The 20,391-nt window shown below is 50.5% G+C and overlaps 1 long non-coding RNA gene across 1 annotated transcript; it reads right to left on the reverse strand.

Moving 5' to 3' along the window:
- Nucleotides 1-1,389: 1,389 nt before the first annotated feature.
- On the reverse strand, nucleotides 1,390-2,260 carry LOC135292903 (uncharacterized). The gene is made up of 2 exons (XR_010355063.1): nucleotides 1,911-2,260; nucleotides 1,390-1,648 (listed from the first exon to the last, which is right to left on the reverse strand). It is a non-coding gene; the product is annotated as an uncharacterized LOC135292903 (long non-coding RNA).
- Between the last annotated feature and the right edge of the window lie 18,131 nt (nucleotides 2,261-20,391).

A 20,391-nucleotide genomic window follows, 5' to 3' on the forward strand; every position in this document is an offset into this window, starting at 1 on the left:
GGGTTAGAAATGTCTTTGAAAATGGAATTTTCGGCCCGCTGCACTAGGTCATAGACATCTGCCGAATCAGTGATCAAATGAAGAGGTTCTTTGAAAGTGGAGAAGGTCCTAAGGACTGCAGTCAATTCAGGAATTTGGGCAGGGTGAGGATGCCCTGGCTTGGCTTTTGTCTCTTGAGCAATGCGGAGCCAGGGCAGTGCAGAGCAGGGTGGGAAGCAGAGCCCGGAGCCTTTGGAGGCTGCAAGGCTTAAACATCAGCCCCTGCAGCAGCCCAGATGCAGGTGCCACAGTTGCCAAGGCTGTCAAGGCCTTGAGAGCGGGCAGGTGGATTTTGCATCCCTGTGGGCTGATGGCGGCTCTGGAGCCAGGAGTGGCTGTGGCTGCAGCAGGAAGGGTGGCTGAAAGTTTCCTGCCTTGCTTTGGTGGCATGGCTGCAGGGGCCAGTGCAGTGAGAGCCCCCTCTGTGCTGGTGACAGCTCAGCTCTTGGGGACGCGGCTGTGCCCCAGCCCAGGAGCAGCAGCAGTGGCCAGCGGCAGCAGTGGTGTCAGTGGGACCCCCTGTGCACAGGGACCCCCAGCCGCGGGGTGGCCGTGGCAGCAGCCCCAGGGAGCTCCAGCCCCGGGATCCCGGAGCAAGTGGAAATCCCAACTGTGCAAACGCTGCCTGTGCCTCTTGGGTTTTCTTTGGTTGAGGGGATTTCGAGGTATGTTAAAAGTCTCTTTTTCTCTAACTTAGCTGTCGAAGGAAGAGTTGAGAAGTATGTGCTTCACTCTCTTAAGGTTGATTTTTATGTTTTGTCTAAAACATTTTTTGTCTGGCCTGCTGAGGTTTGTTCAGCAGGTCAGCTTAAGGCACTCTTTTTGCCTCTCGGGTTGGTGTTATCTTTTCTATTAAAAAGTGCGTATACTATGTTTACAAGAATGTTTTAATACCTACTACTTAAGTTAGATAGTGACTTTCTACTTGAAACCAATTTGTGGATGCTAACATCATCTTTCATATGGATGCTAGGGAGAAGAAAGAGCAAGGACAGGGTACGCCCAAATTTTTCTGTCTTAGAACCTTTGACTTCTATGTAGAGAATTCCAAACTCTTTTGCACAAGGTTCAAAACCTCTGTGTACAGTGCTCTAAATGTTTTCCGTTCACTTTGTGATTACTATTACTAGACTATCTAAATTGTTGTGACTTTTAATTCTTGACATAAAGGTGGTAACCTGCTTTATGGGTTAAATTCAAAGGCACAGGGGTCTTTGGCTACATGCCAGGGTCTCCGAACCCCCTGCCAGGGATTTAACGCCCCTCTGGAGGGGCTGGAATCGTTTAGGATGGTCAGGGGGAGGTCTGGGGTTCTGACAGTGCCCAAAGGAATGAGAAGGAGAAGTGAAGTTTTATAAAGAAGCAGTATTTATTTGGCGAAGATCGGCAAACACGAGGATTTACAGAACACCTTCTATTACAAAAATCCTTATAACAACAACAACAACAACAATCTACAGCACATATTTCCATGGGATGCTATGGAGTAACAATCTTCAAAACATATTTACAGAGAACTACTAACCTAAGAACATATTTACAAAAATCTTCTAACTTTTCAAACATATATACACAGGCGTAATAGGTACGGCCGTCATCTCCAGCAGTCCTGGAAGGAAGAGAGAAGCAAAGCTGGAGTCAGCTGCCAGCACTGGGCCCAGCTGGGCCCCAGGAGCTGGGACAGGGCTGGCAGGGCTGGTGTGGCCCCAGGCAAGCGCAGGGCAGGCCAGGGTTGGTGCTTGTGGCAGCACAATCCAGGCCCCCTGCGGGCAGCGTGTCCCTGAGCGGGGCCATCCAGCCCAGCCCCAGCCTGGCGTCAGGGCAGCCACTGTGTCTGTGGGCAGGGCATGGGGAGCATCTGCCTGTCTTACTTGTGGGGCTCCATCTTCATCCAAGGACCATGGGCTCCTCCTCATCCTTCTCGTCCACTTCCATCTCCTCGATGTCATTCTCCACATCTACTTCCATGTCCTCAACCTGCTCTTCCACGTCCACCTCCATCATTTCTTCCTGATCCTGCACCATGTCCACTTCCATCGCCACCACAGTGTCTCTGTTAGTCTGCAAGAGACAGCACAATGTCACAGTGGGGTTCCTGTCCCACACCATCCATTGCCACGTGGCTGCAGCCTGCTCAAGCAGGCTGCCCCCTCCCTGGAATGGCGCAGTACCTCCACTGGCGCAGCAGTGCTCATCCTGCTGGGATTGGTGCTCCAGAGCAGGCAGCAGGAAAAGGCCAGGCAGCAGCAGCAACAGCTGAGTGCTGACGGGCAGAGCGCAGAGCGAGCGCCAACTGAGCGCTGGCAGCAGGCAGAGTGTCTGCTGTGGTGGTTTCCAGGTGCTGGACGTTCCACCTGGAACACTGTGGGAGCTGTGATGTCACAGAAGTCTCAGGGCCGCTCCACACTGGGAGGTGGGCATGGTGGAATGATGAAATCCTTGAATGGTTTGGCTTGGAAGGGACCCTAAAGATCATCTGGTTCCAAGCTGAGCAGCCTCCCAGCACAGCAGGTTGCTGCGGCCCCTGTCCAAGCTGGCCTTGGATGTTGGTGGGCATGGGGTATGCACAGGCTCTCTGCGCTGGTCCCTGTGCCAGGGACAAGCACCCTGACAGGAAAGAACTTCTTGCCATCATGGAAGGGATTCCAGCTCTTGCAGTTTCGTCCCATTCCCCCTTGTTCTGTGACTTCAGTTGCTGACAAAGAGTCCTCTCCCACTTCCTTGTGGGTCAGGCTGTTCCTGCAGCGTCACACATGTGGCTGAAGCTGCAGGCAGGAGAGAGAGAAGCCAAGCTGGCAGAGAGAGGCAATGGGGAAAGTGACATGAGAGATGAGAGAAGAAGGAAAAAGTAGAGACATGCAAGGCATTGGGTTGGGTGGGCTGTGGCATTCATGCCTTTTATTAGAGGCCAGGTTCTCTGGTGCACTCAATGACTGTGTGATTGCGGCGTGTCCACAGTGAGCCCGTGTGAGCGAGCTGCACTCCCAGAGGCCGGAGCACACTTGCTTCAAGTGCTGATGAATGAGGCCAGAGATGGGTCTTTGTGTGGAACTCCAAACGCTGTGCATTGCCATGAAGAGGGTCCAGGGCCAGAGAGAAAATGAGGCTGGGGTCTGAGGGTTTCATTCGGGGGGGAGAAGGGGTGAAGCCAGGACCAGCAGGGGAGAAGAGAGAGGAGAACATTCTCTGGAGAGTAGATCTAAGGAAAAAATGGCAGTTGAAGTGGGTGATAGCAACAAAACCTGCGGATTGCAAGAGGCTGCAAGTGGCCATGGGTGAGAGCCTTGCATTCAGAGGGGTTTCTCTGTTTCACCTTGGTCCCCTTTGCCCTAAGGTATTACAGTTGCAATGGCAGGCCCCTGGGCCTCCACAACTGCCCCCTTTTTGTTTTCAAGAATGAAGGCTTCTGCCATGGACTTTTGCATGCGTTGAGCAAAACTGGATAGAATAACCAAGACAATGAATACAAGAAACAAAGCCCACAAAACAGTCTTGACTAAAGATGAAAGCCAGCCTTTCATGCCCCAGTCTTTCAAAAGTCCAGTGAGCCAGTCGTTGTTGTCTTTCGTCTGGATCTTATTGATTTGATCTTTGAGCAGCTGGCCGCTCTGGTATACTGAGTCCTTATGTGAGAAGAGGTTGACATGTGTGGCCATGGGCAAGAAATTGTGGCTTGGCTGTGGAACCAGCCAGCTGAAGGCATGTGGCATAGTGAGGAGCTTTGCTGCTTGCGGCTTCCTGCTGCAGTGGCAAGAAAGGACAGCATCCTTTGACTTTAGCTAATTTCGTAGTGAGAGGAGGCTTGGGTGCCCTGAAAGTAAAGAGATAGGGCGATTGCAATGTGAAACTTAAATTCTGGTCCCACTAAACTTTCTCTTCTGTAAGGCAAGGGTTTGAAGACAGCGTATTAGAAGAATCAAATATCAAGGCTAGAATACAGTTTTTCCAATTGTTAAGCGGTATATCGCAGTTAGTGTTGTCTGAGCTCTCTTGGTGTTGGTCTGTGTGGTCCACACTGCTTAGGAGATCTTCTTCTGTCCTTCTTCTTCTTTTCCAGGCTGCTGCTGTCTCTCTTAGGCTTTTGTTCTGTTTTTCTGATGGTGGCTCTGGTGTTTGCCTGGCCATTGGCAGAAGGGTTTGATGTTTTTTGCTGGGATCCATCTTGGGCGTGCTGCTGTAGAGACACAAGCGTATCCCCTCCCCCAAGTAATGAATGGGAAAGGGCCCATAATTTGTTTGGATTCAGGGTCTTTGATCAAGACAGGTGGCTTTTCTTTTCACTGGCCTGCAGTCACATGAAATGCAAAATGCCTGATGACTGGGGGAGTTGGCTCCATAAATGAGGTGTTTAAAAAGTTGAGCACATCAAGGGCCGTGGCCTCCAATGGGAGATACTATGTGGACTCCCTGTCTCTGTTGATCAAGGATCCTTTGGATGGAAGAGTGGGCCCTCTGGACTATGGACTGTCCTGTGGCAGAGTGTGGTATGGCTGTGACATGTTTTGTAGCCCACTGGTCAGAAAACGGTTGGAATCAGTGGGAGGTATTAGCAGGACCATGATCAGTTTTAATTTCCTGTGGAACAGGGAAGGTGGAAAAGGTAAAAAGGAATGTTTTATAGCATCTTTTGATTTTTCACCAGCATGGGCAGGGGCAGAAAGCGCAGCATTGTCGGTGTGGATTGAGACGGGGATGTATTTTAGTCTCCCAAAAGGGGCTTGGTGTGTGATGTGAGATTGCCCGATCTGGAGAGTCTTTAGTCCTCTTGGATTGAGCGCAGCTCTGACAGAAGCAAAGGCACGTTGCTGACAATTTGGGCAGGAGTTTGCCATGGATCTTGCCTGATCTTGGGTAATTTTAAAAATGCTGAGCGGTGCAGGAATGGTTAGATGGTAGAAGTGGTGGCGGATCCTAGCCTGGTCAAAATCATTCCATAGGGCGGTTTGGACAACCATTGCTGGGGCATCTGCTCTAGCATTGCCTACTATAAGTGCAGGAAGGGTGGTATGAGACCTTGTGTGCATGATATAGTGTGGGTGTTGTCTGTGGGACAAAAGAGAAATGAAAGGGGAAAGCAAATTCTCTAGTTGGGGTTAGAAATGTCTTTGAAAATGGAGTTTTCGGCCCGCTGCACTAGGTCATAGACATCTGCGGAATCAGTGATCAAAGGAATAGGTTCTTTGAAAGTGGAGAAGGTCCTAAGGACTGCAGTCAATTCAGGAATTTGGGGAGAGCCCTGAATGAATTCAAGATCTGAGTCCCCTTGTTGGGTTGTGGGGTCTTTCCATGTAAAGAGTGATTGGTACCAGCTCCCAGAGGCAGCTGTGAAAACGGTTAGAGCCTTTAAAGATGTTTAGCTTTTTAGATGTTTGAGGACTAAATTGCGAGCCGAAATAAAGAGTTTGTGTTTTAGAAAATGACTAGAAATTTCTCCTGAGTAACTATCCAAGGTGTACTGCAGCGGTTCAGGTATTTGAAGTAGGCAATAGAGGTGTTCTCGAGTGAGAGGTAAGTATATATGTTCGCAAGATCTGTTCCTGCAAGGGGACACAGACGCGCTCTAGCTTTCCTGATTAGTTATGCAATAACTTTTTGGGGGGTTGTTATTGTTTTACTAGGTTGGTGTGATCTGAAACCCCATGCAATTATTATCAGGGGATCTGGGATAGTTGAGTTCCACTGAAAGCAATAATGCCTGGAATTTTGGACTTACAGCAAGGATTGCCAGGGAGAAAGGTAAATTAGGCTGGTGTCAGTGCGCCGGTTTAGTTTGAATTGCCTTGGCTACCTTTTGTAGATCTGCTTGGGCCTCCGGTGTGAAGGATGGTGGGGAATGGAGTTCTTTGCTGCCTTTGAGGAGCAGGAAGAGTGGCGCGAGATCTTGTGTGGTGACTCCCAGCAGTGAACGTAGCCCATTGATGCTTCTGCAGATTTGGTGGCGTTCTGACAGAGTCTTTGGGCTGTCCTTGATTTGCAGTGTTTGGAGTGTGGTGGTTCCCTCTGCGATTTTTAGGCAGCAGTGCTTCTTGGGGGCTGTCTTTTGGACTTTATCTTCTGCAATCTCAAAACCATTCTCTTGTACCGCAGTGATGACATCTTGTTGTGCAATGTCCAAAATCATTTCAGCTTCTGCACAAATGAATATATTGTGCATGTAATTCAAAATGGCAGCATGAGGATGTCTTTTCTGGATGGGTGAGAGAATTTGGGCTACAAAGCATTGACAAATCGTTGGGCTGTTCTTCATTCCTTGAGGCAATATGGACCACTGGTAGCTCTGTAAAGGTCCTTGTTGGTTTAGGGACAGAAAAGGGGAACCGGGAGGCATCATTGGGCTGCAAGGGAATGTCCAGAAAGCAGTCTTTTAGATCTGTAACAACTATCTGCCAATCTGGAAGTAACATGAAGGCTGAGGGCAGGCCGGGCTGGAGGGGACCCATGTCCTCGATGACCTTGTTGATTTTCCTGAGGTGCTGCAGGAGCCGCCCCTAGTCCTTGCCTGGCTTTGGTATGAGAAAGACAGGCGTATTGCAGGGGCTAGTAGATGGTACCATGTGGCCCGTAGACGGCTGCTCCTGCACGAGGGAGTGCCACGCTTTTGACTTTCTGCCTGGGAGGGGACACTGATCCACCCATATGGGATCCTTGGTCTTCCAGGTTAACTTAAGGGTGGCGCGCTGCTCAGTGGTCCCGGCTAGAAATACTGAGGTGTTGATAGGACCTCTAGCCTTGTCCCTGATGGGAACAAGAGATCTCCACCCCAAAGTGTTCTTGGTGCACAGAAGACAAATGATTTTACTGTAGCAAGTCTGCCCTCAGGACCTTCCACACAGATGGTAGCTGGACTCCAAAAGCTGGTAGAGACTTCCCCTGATGCTAAAAATGACCCCAGCAGCTGGAACCAGTGGCCATTCTTTTGGCCAGCCAGTGTGGGAAATCAGGGTGATGTCATCTCCTGTATCTAATAGTCGAGAAAGACATATCTTTCTCCCTTGTCATGACAAAGCACACTTCAGAAGGGGGCTATTTTGGCCCATAATCAGTGCCCACATCACCGTTGGATCAGCTGGTGGGGTGATCATGTCGGCTAGGAGGTAGGCTTGTGCTATGACTGTTCCTTTTGGGATGAAAAGGGGAGGGTCTGAGCATAGAGCCTGGAGAGTTCTGTCCTGCAAAGGTGTCAAGGTGACTTTCTCAGGTAGTCTCCTTGGTGAGTCCCTCCATCCCTTCCCTGGTGTCACTTCAAATCCAAATGTCTCCTGGCCGTTCTTCAGGCCCATATTTGCCTGCTGGAATGTGGTGAACGTAAACATGGTGGATTTGAGTTGAAAAGGAGCTTACCAGCTGCCTTTGGGTTCCAGGGCAGAGCTGTCATTTGTCGAGTTCTTGTGTGGCAATCGAGCCATCCCGATGGGTCTGAGAAGGTTGATGTGCTGGTTCTCCACGACGGTGGGGAGAGGAGGGAGGAAAGGCCTTGCATTTGGTGTCATTGCGTGGGGCCTTTCTGTGGGCCTGTGTGGAGTTTCCCGAAGGCCATCGGTTTTGCTGGTGTTGGAAAGCGTGTTGATGAGGGGGGCAGTCAGGAGAATGTTTGTGACACCTAGAAGGTCCCTGGTAATAGCCTTTATTTTTAGAGCTGTCTTGAAAATGCTCCATCTCCCCACAGTTAAACAAGATCCTTTTTCATGACTACATCAGGGAAGACCTTGGCAGGCTATTAGCACCTCTACTAGACCCTGCCTGGTAGCCTTAGCTATGCTGGCATCACAGTGGAAGGATGCCCTAAGGGTGCATGCCTCGACCATTTGTGCTAAGGTAGGTTTTGGGTGGAGGGGTAGAGAGCATAAAATGTCTTCACAGGAGTTGCTAACATTTGTTTCAGGAAGTTTAGTAAGCAGTTCCTGCCTGGCTTTTGGATGGTCAACTTGCTTCTCTATTGCTTGTGTAAGGTGGTCAATAAATTTTCTAAAGGATTGCCCAGGTCCCTGCCAAATGTCTGTGAAGTCTGGAGTAGGTGGTGTTCCATCAGGTGTCTGCATGAGAGCTGTGGTTGTAGCTTTTATCTGTTCTAACACAGCTCAGGGAAGGTCTATTGCTTGATCCTCAGGTTTAGTGAAATTTCCCTCCCTGGCCAGATGGTCTAGTGTTAGGTGTGCCTGCCTGTCTACTCCAGCATAGTCTTTTAATAGTGCTGACTTTCCACTTGGAGCCCTTGGTTTAGTTCCTGTGGGGAATTTCATTCCTGAAACACGTGGGATTTCCCACTGCTGCCAGTGATGGTGATGCTTGGGGAGTGTGGGGCTTTGGGGGCAGCTGCCCGGGCAGGGGCTGAGCTCGGGGCCCTGTTGGGCCCATGGTCCCCAGCAGCAGCACCCCCAGGGCCCAAAGCCCCCCGCCCCCTGCCCAGCAGAGCCTGTCCTGTCCGTCCTGCTGTCACCCGAGTAGGGGACAGGAGCCAGTGGCTGCTGCCAGCAGTAGGAATGTGGGCAGGGTGAGGATCCCCTGGCTGGCTTTTGTCTCTTGAGCAAGGCGGAGCCAGGGCAGTGCAGGGCAGGCCGGGAAGCAGAGCCCGGAGCCTTTGGAGGCTGCAAGGCTTAAACATCAGCCCCTGCAGCAGCCCAGATGCAGGTGCCACAGTTGCCAAGGCTGTCAAGGCCTTGAGAGCCCTGTGGCTGCAGCAGGAAGGGTGGCTGAAAGTTTCCTGCCTTGCTTTGGTGGCATGGCTGCAGGGGCCAGTGCAGTGAGAGCCCCCTATGTGCTGGTGACAGCTCAGCTCTTGGGGACGCGGCTGTGCCCCAGCCCAGGAGCAGCAGCAGTGGCCAGCGGCAGCAGTGGTGTCAGTGGGACCCCCTGTGCACAGGGACCCCCAGCCGCGGGGTGGCCGTGGCAGCAGCCCCAGGGAACTCTAGCCCCAGGATCCCGGAAGAAGTGGAAATCCCAACTATGCAAATGCTGCCTGTACCCAAAGGAATGACAAAGAGAAGTGAGGTTTTAAAAAGAGGCAGTATTTATTTGCCGAAGATCGGCAAACACGAGTATTTACAGAACACCTTTCATTACAACGATCCTTATAACAACAACAACAATAACAATCTACAGGATTTATTTACATGGGATCCTATGAACTAAAAGTCTTCGAAACATATTTACAGAGAACTTCTAACCACAGAACATATTTACAGAATTCTTCTACCGTTTCAAACATATTTACAGAGGCGTCACATCGGTGGCCATCATCGGCATCAGTCCTGGAAGAAAGGAAGCAGCAAAGCTGGATTCTGCTGCTAGCACTAAAACCAGCTGTGCTAACAGCAGGGCCCCAGGAGCTGGGACAGGGCTGGCAGGGCTGGTGTGGCCCCAGGCAAGTGCAGGGCAGGCCAGGGCTGGTGCTTGTGGCAGCACAATCCAGGCCCCCTGTGGGCAGCGTGTCCCTGAGCGGGGCCATCCAGCCCAGCCCCAGCCTGGCGTCAGGGCAGCCACTGTGTCTGTGGGCAGGGCATGGGGAGCATCCACGCTGAGCCTGCCCTGGCCCAGCCTGAGGCCGTTCCCTCTGCTCCTGTGCCTGTTCCTGGGAGCACAGCCCGAACCCCGGCTGTCCCTCCTGTCAGGGAGTTGTGCAGAGGCAGAAGGGCCCCCTGAGCCTCCTTTTCTCCAGGCTGAGCCCCTTTGCAGCTGCCTCAGCCCCTCCTGGGGCTCCAGCCAGGATAGAATCCTGGTGCTGTACAAAGAGCAGTGTACAGACCTGCCATAGGTGCCTTTGTCAGCACATTTTAAACTTTCCTGGCTACAGAAAGGCTCTGCAGCACTTGACACGAGTCAAGTCAGCAGGGACAGTGCCAATGTCCTTTGGCAATGCGTGCGGCCCGGCCCGGCCCGGCCCGGCCCCGCGCTCGATGCCACGGTTGCCTGGTAACCGCGCCCGGGCCCTCAGCGTCTGTGCCGGCGCCGCGGCCTCAGCGCCAGAGCTCGGCCCTGGCTGCTCGTTCACAGCCTCGGCGCCTTTAGGCGGCTGCACTCGGCCATTGCCACGGCAGTTGTTGGCACAGCATTGGTTTCTGTCAGCCACTGCTGTCAATTGGCAGAGAATTGGTCTCTGTGAGCGACTCCGGAACTCGCAAAGCATTGGTCTTTGCGAGGGACTCCTGAATTTCCTTTGAAGGTAAAGATTGACTCAAATTGTACTTTCTGGTTTTGTCCCATCTGTGCTCTGAAAGAGAATGCCACAGGGAGATACAGGATGGTGGCATGTACAGCTGAGGGGATGAACAATAGATGGTCTACTGATGGTGCTTTTTGCTCACTGAACAAATGCAACATTTCCTAAGTACACTAGTCTATAGTGTTTTTCCTGTAGTGTTTATTTAAACTACTTATAGGTGAGTGAGTTCTGTTCAAATTTCAGTGGGTTGTTATGATCTGGTTATTAAAATTATTAAGGAGGTGCCCCTGAATTAAGGTGCAAAATGAGACCATCTGCCAAAGTGGATAGTCTGGATTTTATGTAACAGTAAATGTGAGGAAGAGAGAGGGAGAAAGAAATAGAAAAAGGAGGGGGGGACGGAGGTTGATGGGAAGGGGGCATGAAAGAGAGTGACAGAGACAGATTTAGTAGAAAAGATCACCATTCCATGGATCCCATCCCATCCCATTCAATCCTCTTCTGGTCTTCTCTGTGGTGAGGTTTCGCAAAATGTAAGACTCCAATGGATGAATGCAGATTTGGGCAAGGTGGGACAGCCCAGGTACCTCCCTGGGGAAGGGCAAGTTGGGCTCTGTCTTTTGCTACTTTCAAATAATATACATTGTTAGCACCAGTATATCCTTTGAGTCTGCCACGAATTGGGCTGTGGATTTTCGGATCTATTGTGCTACTTTGCATGCCATGCAGTCATCTGGTGCAAGGGCTCAGGAATGGCTCTGGGGGCACTTTGGGGGTCTTTGATGGGCTATGACACCCCCTGAGCTGCCCCTGATGGGAATGTCCCCTGGATGTGGCCTTCTGGGGGTGGGGGGTTTTAGAGCTGAGCCAGTTTGTGTGAGGGAGGATGGGTGTCCACTGCCCCTTACCAGAGGTTGTGCCACAGACCCAAAATTTCCTCCTGCCCCTCTGTTGATGGGAGGTGTGTGTGCAAACCTGGCCTCAGCAGAGGAGTCTGTGGCTGTGACTTGCCCAGCCTGAAGGCAGACAGAGCTGATTTTCAGGACAGCTGCTGGCTTTGGCTTTGTTGTGGATCTATTTTTCTCCCTTGGCCTTGTTCACTTCTCCCGAGACCTGAGCTAATGGGGCAATAGTGTCACCTTTATCTTGCCTCAAGTTCCCATGTGGGCCTTAACTGCCAGTCTCAAGTTCCAGTCAGGAGGCATTTTCAGGGAAGGGTGGGCTTGAGTACTCTCAGCTTCTTTGTACAGTTTTGTCACAATTGGAAAAAAGTCCTTTGTAGCAATATTTAAGCCATGAGCCATAACATTGCAGTCTCTCCCAAGTCCAGTGAGGAGCAGCTGAGAGAGCAGGGGTTGTTTAGCCTAAAGAAGAGGAGGTCCACTCAAGCTGGTTTTAAGTAATATTTAAGCTACAGCTTTGTCTGTTCTAAGTATTATTAATGTTCAGCTTTTTAGCTCCAGATTTCAGCAAGATCCATTTTTGAATTGCACAAGGGAGCCATCTAGTCCAAATAAAGTCCAACTAGAGGCCTAACAATACTAGCTACTTATGCCAAGCAAGCACTTAGCTACTTTCAAATGATATAAAATGTTTAGCAGCAGTGTATGCCTTGAGTCTGCCACGCATTGGGTTCTGGATTTTCAGAGTTCCATTGTTGCTCCTTCCAGGTTTTGCTGAGGCCTTGTTGCTCCTCTGTGACATCCTCCCTTCAGAATGGCTTCTGGATTCCCGAAAAAGACACCGACACCTCGTCTTTTGCTGAGGGAAAGACTGCAGTCTAACACTGTGAGTAGCCACTGGGGCTGTGCTCAGGCTGGCAAGTGCCCTGGTGTCCCTGGTGTCCCTGCCCCTGTTGTCCAGCAGCGCTGGGAAGCTGCAGAGCCCCTGCCCAGCTCTTTGTGCCGTGCTGCTGTTGGTGGGGGCTGTCCTGGTGCAGTAGGGAACACTGTGTGATGTTTCAGGGACAGCCCAGCGCCTTGCCTGGCTGTGCCACGGGAGCCAAGTGAAACCAATGTGCAGCTGAAGCCCTCAGCATGTGCTTCTGTGCCTGCCCTTTGCCACAGGAATTCCTTCTGTCAGGCTGGGCACTGCCCTGTGCTGCTGTGACCAAGCTGCCCTTGGGCACCTGGGCATGTGGGGGGAGAGCTCAAACTCTGCCCAAAGCCTTGAGAGCCACGGCTGGTCCCAGCCAGAAGAGCTCCCAAAGCAGCTGTTCTCTCTGAGCTCCTGGGTGGGCGCAGCTCCAGCCCTGCAGGCAGCACTGCAGTCAGGGCCACCAAGGTCCCTTGCTGTCTGGAGCTCACTGGGCTGAAGATGCCCCAGTGCTGAGGCTCTGGCAAGGAGATCCCTGTGTTTTCTTCTCTGGAGGGCTCTGTCAGCCCAGACAGAGAAAACAAATGCTCATTAACAGAGAGAGGAAAAACTTGGACACATTCCTGTGCACCTCCCTCTTGGTACAGCTTTTCTTTCTTGCTTCTCTTGGACTCAGCCAGCAGTGCTGTCTCCTGGCTGTGAGTTGTGAGTGTTGTGCAGGGATGGACTTGGGGCAGTTCTGAGAGCTCCTTCCCACTCTCTGAAAAGGGCATTGCCTCAATGCAGAGAAACGTAAGAGGAAACAAATGGCCAAAGAGCAGAAATCCCCAAACATGTCACATCAGATCACAAAGAGTCTAATGGGACACAGCCATGTGGTTGGAGTGTGTGTATTGCACTCTGTATTATTAATTGATTGGTACTAAGTATTTCAGCAAGTAACTTCCAGGGCTTCCAGAACTGCCCAAGTGGCTGTGATCGCAAATTATTCACCAGAGCCACTTGCTCAAGATAAACCCCTCTGAACAAGCACATTTCTGAGCTTCTTTCTTGCTTAAACTGCAACCCCTTGGACGAGGACATGAGGCTTGACTCCATTTTCATCAGAAGGCTGATTTATTATGTTATATATTATACTAAAATACTACATTACAACTATACTAAAAGAACAGAGAGAAGAAGATCAGAAGGCTACAAAGACAAGAATAGAATAGGAATGAATAACAAAAATCCTGTGACTCTCACAGCCCCGGCACAGGTGGCTGTGATTGGTCACTGATTGAAAACAATCTACATGAACCAATGGAAGATGCACCCGCGGCATTCCACAGCAGCAGATAGCCATTGTTTACATTTCTTTCCTGAGGCCCTCAGCTCCTCAGGACAGGAAAAATCCTAGCAGAGGCTTTTTCACTAAAAATCCTGGCTACATCTCACCCTTTTAAATTATTAAATTAAATAGAAAAAGAAATGTTTGCAATCTCTTCTACTGGGCCCTTGCAGAAGAGAGAACAAGCACCTCTTAAGGTTCATCTGTTGCCAATCAAAATCTCAAGCATCTGCTTATGTGGAATGGTCAGGGAAATTCTTCACCTGTAGAACATTCAGGGAAATTCTTCACTTATCAAACATCAAATTCTATCCTATCACTAAAACAATCCTAAAATATAAGAAAATGCAAAGACTCATGCACAGAAAGTTCATTGTTTCAAGTCCAAGCAGCTGAGTTTCAGGACAGAGTCCATGGACTGAAGATGTTCCTTCTTTGACATCTCTGGAAGTCCCCTTTGGTCCTGAAACAGGCTTGCAGAATTCTGAAACAAAGAACTGCTAAAGAAAACAAGAATCATGAAAAATCCATTGACAGTCATCAAACAATTCAGAGAAAATTTCTGGAATGCCCTGGCCACAGCCCTTCATTGAACCACTTGGGCTGAGGCTAATTTTTGGCTTTTCAATGCTTTTGAGCTGCTAGCTCTTTCCACTTTTCTTTATAATTTTTTTTTTTTTTTTTTTTTTCATCAGAAGAAGAGTAGCAGCAGCAGAGGGTCTCTAGGACCCTTCGGTGGCCCTGGTCCTGGTGGGCGGACCAGAGAACCCAGACCTGGCTCACAGAATGGTGGCCCAGGTCCCTGTGGGGAAAGCAAAGTCCCCAAACCCAGCACTGGGCGGGGCAGTGGCCCCGGCCCAGGGAAATGAGCCAAACGGCCCAGAACCAGCCTGTGAGGCGGGCTCTGCATGCTCAGAACCTGGCAGGACCATGCTGCCAGTGTCTTCAGAGCAGAAATGACCCACTGCTTCCTCCCCCCAGCAGCACCGGTGCACACCGGCAGCTCGGGAAGAGAAGCTTTCTCAGGAATTGTCATCCCAGATCTGAGGGTTTCTTGTCCCCAGAGCAAGCGAGCAATGCTTGCTTTGCTCTGTCTTTCTTGCTCCTGCAATGAAAATGCCACTGCTCCTGCTTTCTGCCCCTCGGCACCCCCATCCCCACTGGGCTGGGGACCAGAGGCAGATGCCACAGGAGCCAACTCCCCCAGGCCGCTGGGGCGCTCGGGGGGAGGCAGGCACCCCAACCCCCAGGGAGAAGCCCCGGACCACACACGAAATGACCCAGAAACCATACTGATTTTGAACACAGCCAGCCGAACTGCTCCTGCAGTTAGCTGGAGGGCCATGCCCCCTCCACGGAAGGACAGGCTCTTCACAGGGTCTGATGCGAATGACGGAGCTTCAAAAACCTGCGGGACAACTGGGGTGGGTGGTGCGGGCAGCACGGGCGCTGGTGTCGGCTCTTGAGGCGATCCCGTGGGCTCAGCACCATTCTCGGCATGCTCTTGCACTGCAATTGGATCGGCAGAGAGCAGCGGGACAGGCGGGGGCGGCGTACTCGGAGCGGGGTCAGCTCGCGCAGGCGCCGCCTGCACCGTTGCGAATTCAGGTGCCGGCTGGGATGCAGAGAAAGAAGGCACGGAGGCAGCTCCTGCAGCTCCCGGGGACAGCAGCACAGCCGGGGAATCACTGTTGTTGATCGCGTTGCCTGGCAACACGGGCGGATCGGCGGGAGGCGGTTCCGGGTGCCGCGGCGCAGGCGGGGTCCGGCGCCTCCCGCGGGGCTGGCTGAGGCAGAGTCGGATCCGCCCCCTCCCGGGGTGGGGGAAGCGGAGAATTTCGCGGCGAAGCGGGCGGGGCCGGCCCGGAAAGCGGCGGGTTCGGTTTTTCATCCCCCCCAAGAGAAGGAGCGGGGGGGGGAAGGCAGATCTGTTTGCTCCTAGGGAGCAGAGAAAAACTTTTGCTCAGCTGTGGGCAGTGCGGGGTGTTATGAATAGAAAGTTGTATTTTTTTTTAAGTTTCAGAGTTAAAAAAACCAAGCCAGACCGAGTCAGCCTCCTTTAGTTTCGCTGCCGAAGGAAAGCTTTTCAAATACCTGTTAATGGCAGGTGATTAACTGATTGTTTCCCTGATGCTGGCTGCATACCAAGAAGATACCAAGGGAAACCCTCCAGGGTAAAGAGATGGGCAGTGACACCAGAAACAGCATGCAAATAAGAAACGCAGTGCACCCTGGATTTTTACAGTTTTACAGTTTTTATAAGAAAAACCCCTAAAATCACGAGCCAATAAGTGACTTAAAGTGACGTCTAAGGATGGGAGCATTGTCCCGTACCTGCTTGAATCTTTTTATTTCTCACCCTAACCTGAAAAGAAACTGATTAAAGAGACCCCCCGGGTTTCTAAACCAACAAACCAAGGACTCAACGACTCTCCCGTGAGGACAGAGTCCCCAGTTCTGCCTGCAGACCAGCGGACAAAACTGCATCATCCTCCTGCTTCGTGCCACGCCTGGGAGCAGCGGCGGCGAGGGCGCAACCTGTCGATTTCTTCCCACCTGAGCTGATTCTTCTTAATAAAGGCATTAAAAAGGAGAAAGATCTCCTGCCCATTTATTTCACGGGGGGGCTGCAAACTCGCGGTTCGTCTTCTTTGAGAGGCTCCTCTCGTGCCGAAGCTGGCGGGGACAGAACGCGACTGCGCACCCGAGCCATGATGTCCCCCGCAGCCCGTCCCCATTTCAAGATAACGCCATAAATCAGTACGTGCACTGCATGCATCATTGGGGATGAAACACGCTGGACTATTGTCCACCTAAAAAGAGCGTCCATGAACTCCCAAAAACCTAAATCAAGGGAGTCTATGACATTTGTAATAAATCTATGAAATTTTGCCCATCTGAAGAACTCATAACACCGTCTCTCCAACATACATTGAGGAATTCTGTCCCTGCGTCCCCATCTGCACCAGAGTTTAATAACTTTCTCCTCTGACGCAGTAAACGGAACCTGAGCTTCCGAAGGTACATTTTTCCAACTTTCCTCCCACCTTTTGCGAATGGCAGGATCTTCAGAAAGGGAAAAAATAACAGTACCTTTAGACAGTGTCCTTGTGGATCCAGCTGTGCAGCTCTGCTGCTCTGCAGCATCTGGACACAATCTCCAGGAAAGTCCAACAGGTTCTCCTGTTTGCCTTGGCTGTGAACTCTGCCCATCTTCAGGGTCTCGTTTCTTCAGCTCCAGGCTAGATTCCATGGTCACTCTTGGGGTGACCATCAGTTTCACACATCCAGGGGTCACCAATTCTTGCTTTGACTGCAACCCCTTGGACGAGGACACGAGGCTTGACTCCATTTTCATCAGAAGGCTGATTTATTATGATATATATTATACTAAAATGCTACATTACAACTATACTAAAAGAACAGAGAGAGAAAGATCAGAAGGCTACAAAGACAAGAATAGAACAGGAATCAATAACAAAAATCCTGTGACTGCTCACAGCCTTGACACAGGTGGCTGTGATTGGTCACTGATTGAAAACAATCCACATGAACCAATGGAAGATTCACCTGTGGCACTCCACAGCAGCAGATAGTTATTGTTTACATTTCTTTCCTGAGGCCCTCAGCTCCTCAGGACAGGAAAAATCCTAGCAGAGGCTTTTTCACTAAAAATCCTGGCAACACCACATTTTGCCCATCTATGGTGATCCAGCAGAATGTCAAACTCAAGAGCAATGCCCCAAGAGCAGAGGTGGTGCTGGGGAAGAGGAGGCAGGGCTTCAAAGCATGTCAGGATGGGTCCCCAGCTGGACTTGGCTGTTATTTCAGCCAGAGCTTGGCCAGCTCTCTGTGATTCCAGCAACTGAAAGCTTAAGGACAATGACTCATCTTTGGGATTATGTTTTGCAATTCCTCCTTCATCACAGGGACCATGCTTAGAAGGTTTGCCTCCTTGCATGGTACGTCCATTCCCTCCCTTCTCTTTCTAGCTCCTCATATGTTCCTTTGTCCTCCATTTTCTCCAGGCCAAGACCCAGCACCAGAAGCCAAGAGAAGAGCCCGGAGTATGCAGGTAGGCACAGGGCTCCAGTGTACTTTTCACCTCACTCTTCGCATCTCCTGTGGTGATTTGGCACAGTCAGCTGTCCCACGTATTTAGGCGAACTTTTCTGTATTCCACATTTTGTCCGAAAGTGGCCTTTCTAGTCTTCACACTGAGTTGACATTTGGAAAGCTTGGTTAAAACCCATTCATTTAAAGGTATCTTTAAATGTATTTCAATTTCCTAATGGGCTCAGTGGACTCTCTCAGAGCCCAGTCCCTAGGAGTGTTCTCTGGTGGTGCAGTGAAAATTCCTCCAGTGTTAATTTTTGAGTGGAAGGAGCTGGAGGGGTACCTTGGGCTCTTGGATAAGCTGGGCAGGAAACGGATACATTCCTCTCCATCCTGCACATGCCTTTTATCTCCTTGCAGCCTTTCTAGTGCCAAATGGGGAATGGAAAAATAAGCCAATTAGCATGAAATGAGAAATGTTTCCACTCCTTCCGACTGCCCTTGAAGGAGAAAACCATTCCTTGGGGTAGTTTCTGATCTGAATCCCTTGAGATTTGAAGGAGATTCCTGTATATTGCCTGGTTTTGCACTGGGAGGAATAGGAATATCTTCTACGATGAAAGTCCTTTTGAATTTTCCAGTGAAGGAGAAGGAGACTTCCAAATGGCTGCAGCCTAGGCAGGGTGTGAGTTTGTCATCCTCTGACAGCACAAGCCCAAAGCCACCTGTGGCAGGTTCCCAATAACAAATCTCTTCCCCGGCTGTCTCTGCCTGTGTCAGTGCTGCAGGCTGAGGCTGGGAGAGGAGATGCCTCCTGCCTTGTCCCTGTCCCTGCCTTGCCTGATCCCTGACAAGTGGAATTGTGCCAGACAAAATGCAGTCTCTGGCACCTCTGGGTCATCCACTGCTTTCAAGCTGTAAGCTTCAATGACACTGTTGTAGTTCCTTTGGCATCTCTGGTTGTGTAATGATAGGAGAGATGAGACTTGGAGAAGTAATTCTGCTGATGCAGAAAGAGGGATCTGATCACCTGGTCCCTTTGCTCAGGGTTTGTTCTGCCAAATGCTGGGTATGGCCCTATTTGGAATGACTCCTTAATTGATGGAATGCAGCTGCAATACTTAATGCAGCAAGGGAGTAGTATCACTCATCAATGTCGTTGCCAATTTTGCTGTATGAATTCTGGACTAGGAATGAACCATCTCATTAATCCATCACTGTCTCTCTTTTGTTACTGACCGGGACGTTTTATAGCAGGAAACAAATCCAGTTTTAAGAGAGCGGTATTCCTCACTAATGGCCTGTATACCACATGGTTTTATTCTTGGTGAAACTATGTAAAAACTTAGTTCTCTTACTTCCAACAGTTCAGTTGGAGAATATATCAGAATGACCTGCCCTGTACTATTTCCACTGAGAAAAATTTGAATTGATAGTATTACCCAAGATCAGAAATGTTTTGAGGCAGATCATGTTTATGTAGGTTTTGGGTTTTATAATAGTAGTTTGTTGACTGCATGAAAGAAATCAGGAAGAAAAACCCATGGAGCAATGAAGCACAGCAAAAGTGGCAATTTCCAATTGAATGGCCAGTTTACGCCCTGCAAATGCAGACTCCTTGAGTACTGGGGACATGTAACCTGGATTGCAAAGCTTCTTCCAACATGAGGTGCCGTTGTTCATGTGCCAGCACTTCCTCTGTTGTGAAGAGAAAGAAAAGCAATGAAGCAATAAAACCCAACCTGGAACTGAGCGGGAGTTACTGAAACAAAGGCCATGAACACTAACTTGGAAAGCAATTACTTCTGAGTTGTAATTGTCAAATTCTGTTGACCACTGTGGGTTGCCCACAGTTTAGAAGGAAAGGGATTTCAAAGTAGTGGATGGGTAATGAACAACACATAAGCAAAGTTGTAGAAGCTTTCTCTCCTGGTTTGCCAGCTCCATACATTTCAAAGGAATTCTAGTGATGGTAGTTGCATGAAAAGAAAAAGCAGAGAGATCTTCTGAATAATGAAAATATCCCTTGCATGCCTCACCCATTAGATGGATTGATTGTAAAGGTGGGAATTCACCGAACTCACTTCTTCCCTTGTGAGCGTGGCTCAGCCTCACACAGAGGTGAGGTGGGAGCTGGGCCGCTCTCTGCTGGGAGGAAGGGTCTTGTGGCAGCCCAGAGAGGCTGTGCACATTGGCAGGGAACAGCTGTGCCCTGCATGTGCCCTGCAATGAGCTGTGCTGCTGCCAGTGCCCCGTGGAGCTGTAGGGCTGCTCAGCTGTGGGGCAGGGAGAGGAGCAGGAGGGTGCATGTGCAGCTGAGCCACTGCTGGAGAGCACAGGGCTCTGGGCTCCCTGCTGTCCCAGGGCAGCCCAGAGGCCAGGGTGCTCCTGTGGCAGCTCTGTGGAAGTGGGGCAGGGTTTTCCCCCTGGCCTGCTTCAAGCTGCAGCCAGCAGGAGCATGTTTCCCTGTGCAGCTATTTAGAAGCTTCCAAGGAATCTGTCCCATGAAATACGGAGCTTCGGATGATTTAGATTTACTTTGTGGACTCTCTTATATTTTGTGTCTCCACTTTGCAGCTCTGACTGGCTATCCTCTTGCCAAGAGGTTTTCCCTGGCAAGTCCCTCGATGCTCCTTTCCTCCAAGCCGTTGCATTCCATCCACAGGAGCTCTCCTTCTGCCACGCGAAGCAAGATGTGCAGCAGAGAGCAGGAGACTGGGAATGCTGGCAACGGCTGGGATGAGGAGAGTAGAAAAAGCCAGGAGCTCAGAGCAGAGGGAAAAGGAATAGAGGTAAGGAGACCAAGCTAAGTCCTTTGTGCTAAATTTTCATATCATGTGCTGTCAGCAGAGCTCTGAGACCTCTTCCCTGACAGGAACTGACCCTTTCACTGAATTTTGAACAGGTCCTGATTTGGCTCTCTAGCTGGGCCAGAAATGATGGGATACTAAGCATGGGTGTGCATCTGCCCCTGCTGCCTCCTCCCCCATTC

Source organism: Passer domesticus, unplaced genomic scaffold (assembly GCF_036417665.1).
Source record: "Passer domesticus isolate bPasDom1 unplaced genomic scaffold, bPasDom1.hap1 HAP1_SCAFFOLD_55, whole genome shotgun sequence".
Lineage (NCBI taxonomy): Eukaryota > Metazoa > Chordata > Aves > Passeriformes > Passeridae > Passer > Passer domesticus.